This window comes from Apium graveolens, chromosome 4 (assembly GCF_009905375.1).
Source record: "Apium graveolens cultivar Ventura chromosome 4, ASM990537v1, whole genome shotgun sequence".
Lineage (NCBI taxonomy): Eukaryota > Viridiplantae > Streptophyta > Magnoliopsida > Apiales > Apiaceae > Apium > Apium graveolens.
In genome coordinates, this window is record NC_133650.1 from 187,210,674 (window position 1) to 187,221,053 (window position 10,380).

Sequence of the window (10,380 nt, forward strand, 5' to 3'; positions counted from 1 at the left end):
GTACCTCCAGCATTTGCAGCATCAGAACTTACAGAATCCGTATCTTTTGATAAAACAACAGTGTGAGTAGCAATGGAGGCTTCAGCTTCCTCTAATTGCTGATCTGGTTCTAAGTTCTGATCAACAGCCATATCCTGATGCTCACCTATATTCTGATCATCAGCATCGAGATGCAGAGAAGGTGTAGAAGAGAAGTCTGAATTTTGAGCAGCATCAGTAACAGGTGTTGTTGATGGATTAGTTGTTGTTGGAGCTTCTAGGAGAATTACTTTAGGCACAACCAGGTTCTGAACATCAATTCCAGTACTGGTGCCTGTATTAACAGGAGATACAGACTTTTGAACAGGAGACACAGATGGTGTGTTGGCCTTTTCAGGAAAGCTTCCTGAGATGGAGTTGATGAAGAAGAAGTGATTTTAGTAAATTCCTTTTCTTATGGGATCAGAGATTCCTGATCTCCTTCCTTAGCTGTTGCTTCTTCATCATTTGAAACTGGCCTTTTTGCCCTCTGTTTCTTGTATCTCTTTGTAGATATGGATTCATTGGGAGTTTCAGGAACAGTCATTCTTCTAAGCCTCTTGAGAAGCCTAGATCCCCCAATTTCATAATCCTTCTGAGAAGTCACTGTCTCAGCTTCTTGGACAACAGGTTCTGATGCAGAAACCTGTTCCTCACTGTCAGACTCATCTCTCAAAGCAATCCTCCTTCTCTTTTGAGGTGTTTGAGGAACAGTTTTTGTCCTCTTAGGTTTGGAAGATGAAGGCTTCACAGTAGGTGCTGAGGATGAGGGTTGAACTGTCTGTGAAGTGGAGAGATAGGATTTGATATATTGCCTAAGGGTTGGTTGAGTAGTATGGGTGGTAGGTGCTGATGGTTGTTGTGGTGTGTGGGAGGTGTTTATTGGTTGGACATCAGGATAAATAGATCTATAGGAATCAGGATCAGCATTAACTAAGATCTGTTTCACAGACTGAGGAATCTGTAAAGGTCTAACCACTGGTTTCTTAGTGTCAGCATTTACCAGGTCATTAAAGTAACGTTTTGCAACTTTAAAAGGTGAAGTTAAGGTACTGGTTAGTCGAGGTTCATCAGTATAAAAAGTATATATAAGTTGACAGAATCTAGCAAAGTAAATAACATTCCTATCCTCTGTCATCCTATCCCCAATAAAACCTATTATAGCCGTTGCAAAATAAAATTGAGTTTGGTTTATAATGGCATACCCGATGTGCTGACTCATTATGGGGATGACATCAAAATTCGAACACTTGTTCCCAAAAGCTTTAGTGATGCAGTCGAAGAAGAAGCTTCATTCCCTTCTGATATGAGCCCGTTTCAACTGCCCAAGCTTTGCCAAACTCTGTTCATACCCCAAACTGGCCATTAACTCCTGAAGAGTTGATTCCTCTAGAATTGAAAAAGTACATCCTTCTGGGAGATGTAGAGCCTTGCGTATTGTACCAGGAGTGACTGCATATGAAGAATCATCCACTTCGAAAATAATACTAGGAGTACCATTTTGACCACCATTATCAAAGTTTCCAGTCCTCCAAAGTGTCAGAACTTGTTGGCTTGAGAAGACAGAATGTTGGGTCAATGCATACCCGATTTCACTGTGTGCAAGAAGATCTTGCACAAAATGCAATTCAGACGGAGCTTCAGCATTATCAAGAATTGCAACATAGTTGTTTGGAACAAATTTAGCTCCATCAATGATCAAATCCTTAGGTGCCATGAAAATAATCGAGATGTAAAAGTGCCTGTTAGGTGTTTGATAGAATGTCTATATGAAAAACCAACGTTAGAAGAGAAAAGAGAGTAAAAGCAAATAGAGAGAAAAAGTATGAAAGGAAATAAAAGATTAAAAAATCCTCTCTCTATCTTACTTGTACTTTTGAAAAAAAAATGTAACCGTTGGACACCTGTCAGACATGCAGTAAAAACGAATAGTTAATGGGCACGAGAAAACAGTAATCATTACTTACCCACTTGCAGTTTTTCAAGGAAAAAACCGTTCCACTTACCCAGTTATTCCATTAATCAAGGTGAATCAGTTTTAATTCAAAATTGAAACTGTTCCCGCTTATTTAATTATTTTTCACTGCAACATCAATATTCTGAAAAAAAATCGAGTGAAAATGACCATAATAAATCGGACGAGCAAGTACTGATAAAATAAAATCAGAACTTAAGTTAAAACAGAATTTATATGATCATCAGAATATGAATATGTATCAGGATTTATCAATACATTATAAAATATCTCAGAGACAAGATCTTGAAATAAAAACAAATTTCATTAATATATCAAGAGAATACATTCACGAAATTTAAATTACATCAGAACTTGTACAAGATTTCCCTAAGCTGCTAAACCTAACGTCAACAGCTTTAGTCCTAGCTCAAGAAGCAGGGCAAGGCCGATGATGAAGAAAAATAGGAAGAAGAAAATAAATTATTTCTTCTTCCTACTCTCGACAAACAGAATAGCAAGTCAAATGATTCGCTCTTGCTGGCGGAGAGCTTCCAGCCTTTCCTCCTCCAATCGCTCCAGATGGCGATGGTAGTCCATGTAGAAGAACAGGATGTGGGTGAGTACCTCCTGGGGAACAGAGTCCCATATCTCATCAGGAATGGCAGTGACGTGCCATTCCTGCTGCTAATCGGCACAGTTCAGCTCCATGTTGAATGTTTCGTAGTTCAAAAACATATTGTAATTGACCATGGTGTTTTTGATAGAAAGAGTATGAAGGTGAGTTTGTGATAAAAGAGTTGATGGGAAGGCTGATGTGAAGTGGTTGTTTATATAGGCAAGAGAATGCCAGGAGACGCAAAGAAATTTAATGCTGACAGGTGGAATTAATTCTACCTCGTCTCCCCAGACTTGGAAAAAGAAAAACATTCATTGGAAAGAGAAAATATGGTTTAATGCGCACAAGAAGCAAGTAAAAGTTGACTGTTCATGTACGAGTACCACTATCCCTAACTATAGTGACTATTAACCTTCCACTTCAACAGTATTCTGGTTTAAACTGAGACTGTTGTCAAATTTTATCCAAAAATAAGTCAAGTAAAGAATCAGACTGTAATATCAGAACTTAGACTTATATCAGAACTTAACAGTCATCAAAACATAATTTCTTAATTCGAAAAAGGAATGCCTATTTTAGTAAGTCCTCACACAAATTCTGATTTATATTCTTCAGAACTTAATCATCAGAACATGCAATCAGAACTTGTCCTCAGAATTTGTGCAATGTGACACAATGACTGTTCATCTAAAACAATATAGATCCCCACAGTGATTTTCATCATTCATATGGAGTGGTTAGTGTGTGCATTAAGCTAAATATTAGACAAAGAGAAAAATCTGATTCACTTCAGTACATCTTAGAAATAAGGCATAACTAAAACTTTACTAAAAACCTGTCAATATTCTGAAACCTACTATTGAATGAATTCATGCTTGAGTCCACCTCAACTTTTTGTGCTAATTTTGTGCATCTTTTTAAATTCTATTTTACAGTGGCTTCTCAGTGTAAGTGAGTCACGACTGCTTATCAGAATTTATGCTATTATTAGAGTATTTCTCCAGTAATCATAGAGTGTGAAAAGTCACCAAGAAAATATTTTATTTGCTTTTCTGATGTATATTACTTAATACCAGCAATGCACTTGGGTCTTCCCTTCCACATTTTTACTCTAGATCTCAAAGGAGTACCTGATTTTTAATCCTTGTTTCTCTTTCTTTTTCTTTTGATAAGTGAGGTTTATCAGCACTTAGTACATTCAACAGATTTACTAGCATCGGAACTTAACATGTGAGTAGCATTATTCTAGTTTGTGACTTAGTAATAAGATAGACAAAGTAAACTCAACTAAGCTCAATTATCAGAATTTGCTTGTGTCAATAGATTTCCACAAAAATAATTACTTCTTACATGGGATCCCTTGTTTATTGAAGACTACTAGGTCAGCATCTAGCACAGTTATCCTCATAGGATTGAATAGTTACCTAAACAGACATATCACTATCAGAGTTTAGAAACATTGATCAAACAACAGTCAGTACTTAAACATATTTTTCAATTAAGCACAGAATACACAAAGAGATTAAATTCTGTAAATACTGATCATAAAGTCTGATGCAACAGAACAAAACTAAGCAGATTTAGAGAAAGAACCTGAAACCATTCCAAGTTCATTTACCAATCTTGTAAAAGTAGCTTCACACAATGGTTTTGTGAAGATATCTGCTAGTTGTTGATCTGTTGGAACAAAGTGCAATTCCACTGTACCTTCATCTACATGTTCCCTGATGAAGTGGTACCTGATGCTGATGTGCTTTGTCATAGAGTGTTAAACTGGATTACCTGTCATAGCAATAGCACTTTGATTATCACAGTAAATAGGGATTTTGAAATATGTTAACCCATAATCCAGTAACTGATTCTTCATCCAAAGAATCTGTGCACAACAGCTTCCTGCATCAATATATTCTGCTTCTGCAGTTGATGTGGAAATTGACTTTTGTTTCTTGCTAAACCAAGAAACCAATCTGCCTCCAAGAAATTGGCAGCTTCCACTTGTGCTTTTCCTGTCAATTTTGCAACCTGCAAAATCTGCATCTGAGTAACCTATTAGTTTAAAATCTGATTCTCTGGGATACCACAATCCCAGATCAGCTGTTCCCTTAAGATACTTGAAAATTCTTTTCACAGCTGTTAAGTGAGGTTCTCTTGGATGTGCTTGAAATCTTGCACAAAGACAGGTAGCATACATGATATCAGGTCTACTAGCAGTTAGATAGAGTAGAGAGCCAATCATACCTCTGTAATCAGTAATATCTACTGATTTATCAGTATCTTTATCCAGTTTTATTGCAGTGGCCATAAGAGTGGATGCACTTGAACAATCTTGCATTCCAAATTTCTTCAGCAAGTTTCTGGTGTACTTAGTTTGACAAATAAAAGTGCCTTCTTCATTTTGCTTGACTTGAAGGCCCAGAAAATAGCCAAGTTCCCCCATCATACTCATCTGATACCTTGACTGCATCAGTTTGGCAAACTTCTTGCAAAGTCTGTCATTTGTAGACCCAAAAATGATATCATCAACATAAATCTGGACCAGAAGTAAGTCCTTTCCATGGTTGAGGTAGAATATTATTTTGTCTATTGTTCCTCTGTTGAATCCACTTTCCAGAAGAAACTGAGCTAAAGTCTCATACCATGCTCTGGGAGCTTGCTTAAGTCCATAAAGTGCTTTATCAAGCCTGTGGACATAATCTGGATGTTTGGAATCTACAAAGCCTGAAGGTTGTTCAACATATACTTCCTCCTCCAATTCTCCATTGAGAAAAGCACTTTTCACATCCATTTGAAAGACAGTAAACTTTTTGTAAGCAGCATAAGCCAAAAATATCCTTATGGCTTCTAACCTAGCAACTGGTGCAAATGTTTCATTATAATCAATTCCCTCATGTTGAGAATATCCTTTTGCAACCAGCCTTGCCTTGTTCCTTGTAATTATGCCATCACTGTCAGTTTTGTTTCTGAATACCCACTTTGTACCAATAACAGATCTATTCTTTGGTCTTGGCACTAGGGTCCAGACTTTGTTTCTTTCAAATTCATTTAACTCTTCCTGCATTACTTGCACCCAATCAGCATCTTGAAGAGCTTCTTCCACTTTCTTTGGCTCAGTCTGAGAGAGAAAAGAATTGTAAAGACATTCGTTTGAAGTACCTATTCTAGTTCTGCACCTGCATCAGGATTTCCAATTATCAAATCAGGTGTATGTGATTTAGTCCACTTCCTTGCAGATGGAAGGTTTTCTCTAGAACTGGATGCTCCCCCATGATCCATGCTGTCTTCATTTTCATTTTCTGATGCTCCCCCTGAAACTATGCTCTCTGAGTTGGATTCTTCAGAATTTAGATTTTCAAAACTATCAGAACTTGGCTTATCAGAACTTGACGAGCCAGATGTATGTTCTGATGCTTCTTGAGATGTGATATGTTCTTGAGTATGCTCCCCCAGAATAGGTGCATCTTCCTTTGACGTAGTCACCACAGTTTCAATAACATCAGAGTTTAATCCATCAGAGTTTACAGTATCAGGACTTAGACTGTCAGGATTTTCAGTATCAGAATTTGAGTCTTCATTTTCAAATCTCAGCTGATCATGATCAATAAAATCTTCAAGACCAGTAATCTTCTTGTCATCAAAAGAGACATTGATAGATTCCATGACCACTCTTGTTCTCAAATTATAGACTCTGAAGGCTTTTGTGGAAAGTGGATATCCAACAAAGATTCCTTCATCAGCTTTTAGATCAAACTTGGATAACTGTTCAGGATGAGTCTTGAGAACAAAACACTTGCATCCAAATACATGAAAGTACTTCAGATTTGGCTTCTTTTTCTTCACCATTTCATATGGTGTTTTCCTTGCTTGTTAATGAGTGTTGCATTTTGAGTAAAACAAGCAGTCTGCACAGCTTCAGCCCAGAAATAGGTTGGAAGCTTTGCTTCTTCAAGCATTATACGTGCAACTTCAATGAGAGTTCTATTCTTCCTTTCAACAACTCCATTTTGCTGTGGAGTTCCAGGAGCAGAAAATTCCTGCTTAATTCTATGGTTTTTGCAGAACTCTTCCATTATCAAATTCTTGAACTCAGTGCCATTATCACTCCTTATGGTTTTCACAGAATCATTGACCAATTTATCCAGATGTTTGACATGATCAATCAAGATAGATGCAGTTTCACTTTTTATGTGCAAGAAATACACCCATGTGTATCTGGTGAACTCATCCACTATGACCAACGCATATTTCTTCTTTACAATAGACATGACATTCACTGGACCAAATAGATCAACATGTAGTAGATGATAAGGCTCAAGAATTGATGATTCAGTCTTGCTCTTGAATGAAGATTTTCTTTGTTTGGCCTTCTGACAAGAATCACAAAGGCCATCAGGAGCAAATACTGACTTTGGCAGTCCTCTCACAAGATCTTTCTTGACTAGTTCATTTATATTGTTGAAATTTAAATGAGAGAGTTTCTTGTGCCAATTCCAGCTTTCTTCAATTGTTGCTCTACTCATTAGATATATTACAGAACCATCAGTACTTTTTGAAAGCTTAGCTTCATAAATGTTACCACGCCTGTATCCTTTCAGAACAACTTTGCCTTTATCTTTACTCACAACTTCACAGTGTTCTTCAAAGAAATCAACATGATAACCTCTGTCACAGATTTGACTTATATTCAGCAGATTGTGTTTAAGTCCTGAGACCAGAGCTACTTCTTTAATGATGACATTCCCAAGATTGATATTGCCATATCCCAATGTTTTTCCAATGTTTCCATCTCCATAAGAAACACTTGGGCCGGCTTTCTCCACAAAGTCTGATAGCAGAGCCTTATTTCCAGTCATATGTCCTGAACATCCACTGTCCAGAACTAGGATATTTTTCATGTTGCCCTGCAATCACAAAGACCACTAATGATTAGTTTTAAGGACACAGACTTGCTTGGATCCTTTGGCCTTATCAAGTTTGTTAACATTTACAGCGGGTTTAACATCAGAGTTTATGTTAACAATTTTCTTATCAGAACTTACATTATCAGACTTTGAATCTGAATTTACACTAGAAGGAACAATGGAAACTTTCTTCAAAGAAGGTTTTATTTGATAATAATCATAGTACAAACTATGATATTCCTTACAAGTATAAATGGAATGCCATAAACTACCATAATGAAAACAAGGATTTTGTGGTTTGTATCTAACAGACTGACTCTTAACTCCTGACTTTGAAGGTAAGGAGTTTATGTTCTTATTCTTCCTGCAACAAGAAGCCAGATGGTTAGAACTTCCACAGTTATGACACGTTTTCCTAGGAGCTTTAGGAACAGGCTTGTAATTATTGCTTTTATTCACACCTTCCTTTCCATTCCTATTTTTCCTAGGTGATTTTACCTTGTTTGTATTCTTAACATCTTTCAGCTTATGCTTAAGCTGCTTCTTAGTCATTAAGCCTATGTTTACTTCGGCTGTCTTTTCCTGTTTTAGTTTGTCAGAAGTTAATTCCACTTTAACTTCTGATTTCTCATTATCAGACTTTACAGTAACAAACTTAACAGGTTTTAACTTTGATTTTTGCTTGACAACAACTGGCTTAATTTCTACAATTCCTTTATCATTCTTATCCTCTCCATAACCTAAGCCCTCTTTCCAATTTTCACTACTTAGCAAATTTTGAGTTGTTCTGCCAGAGTTAGTCCAAGTCCTGATAATCTCTCTTTCCTTTTCTAACTCAGTTTTTAGAGATTCATTCATTTTTAGCACTTCATCCCTAACATAAAAAGCATCATCTCTATCCTTCTGAGTTTGATGGAACATAACTAACTCTTTTTCTAAGAAATCATTTCTTTTCTTAAAAGCAAGATTTTCAGAAGTTAATCTTTCACATGTTAAAGTTTGATCTCTATAACTAACAAACATGGTTTTAAGATATCTTCTCAACTTATTAATATCATCAGTATGAAAAGCATAAGTAGTCTGAGGTACCTTTGTTTCAGCAGCTTCAGAACTGCTCTCAGCACTTTCTTTATCAGCATTTGCCATCAAAGCATAGTTCTCCTCACTTTCAGAGTCTGAGGTGTCTGTCCAGCTTTTCTTCTTTGTGACCAGAGCCTTGCCTTTATCACCCTTCACTTTCTTGCAATCAGGAGATATGTGGCCTTTCTGACCACAGTTATCAGATCTTCTGAAATTCTTTTTATCAGAACTTGTGCTTTTCCTGGAAAACTTCTTTCCCTTCCTGAACTTCCTGTATGCCATCTTTGTGATCCCTTTCACCATAAGAGCACACAGCTTCATCATCTCCTCATCAGCATCAGTCTCAGGCAAGCTTTCAGAATCTGAGTCATCATCACTTTCAGAACTTGATGACTCAGTATCAGACTTTGTGAAAAGAGCTTTACCCTTGTCTTTCCTTGAGGTAGCTGCCTTGGGGGATTCTTCTTCAGCCTTAAGAGCAACTGTCCTTGACTTTCCTCCTTTCCTCTTGCTTCTTTGTTCCATCTCAAGTTCATGAGTCTTGAGCATTCCATAAATTTCATCAAGAGTTGTTTCATCAAGATTGTAGTTGTCTCTAATTGTTGTTGCCTTCAAATCCCAGCATTCAGGAAGAGCTAACAGGAATTTAAGGTTTGAATCTTCAAGATCATACTCCTTATCAACCAATGACAAATCATTCAAGAGTTTGACAAATCTATCATATAAATCAGTCAATGACTCATTAGCCTTTGAGTCAAAGTGTTCATACTCTTGAGTGAGTATTGTCTTCCTGTTCTTCTTAATTGTATCAGTTCCCTGACACCTTGTTTCCAGAGCATCCCATATCTCCTTAGCAGTCTTGCAGTTAATTACCCTGTTTGACATTACATTATCAATGGCACTATGCAGAAAGTGTCGTACCTTAGCATCCTTAGCAATTGATGCTATATCTTCAGCAGTATAATCACTCTTCTCCTTTGGTACGGTCTTTGCTGCTTCACCTGCAACTGCAACTGCGAGCTTGGTTGGTTTGTGAGGCCCTTCCTTGATTCTATCAAGATATTCTGGATCTGTTGCTTCCAGGAACATGGTCATCCTCACCTTCCATATGGGATATTCAGATGGTCTCAGTATGGGAACTCTGATGGTCTCATACCGACTTTGAATTTGTGTCTTTGGTGGTTCTTCAGTTTTGGTAGGCTTAGTTGGAGTTTCTGTGTCAAACATGATTGTGTTTGGATCTTTAACTGTATGTGCGTTAACAGATAGGCTCTGATACCACTTGTTAGGTCACACACACTGTAGAGGGGGTGAATACAGTGTAAAGTACAATCAAATCAAACTTTAATATCTCAAGTAACAGAAAACAAACTTTATTAAAACAATAAACTCTGTTATAGTATGGAACTGTTACCTCTCAGTGATGAACAAATATCACGAGAGCTGCTAGGGTTACTACGAATAATCTTCTCGAATATGATAACACTTATAGTGTAAACCCTATGTCTGTGTTTATATACTACACAGTTACAAGATAATCACTAATTGATATGGAATATAATTCTGCTTTCTAAAATATATCAATCTGATATCTTTTCTTCCAAGTATTCTATTCTTCATAGAATTCCTTCTTCATGCATATCTCTTCTTATGCTTATCTCGATCTTCTTTCCTTTAATCAACTATTGTCCTTAACTGAATGTACTTCAGCACTTAAGTTCTGATATCCATCTTCTGATGATTATCTCCTGATAATATAAGTACTGATATACTTAAGTCCTGACTTCCAGTAAGTACTGATTTATCCTGTT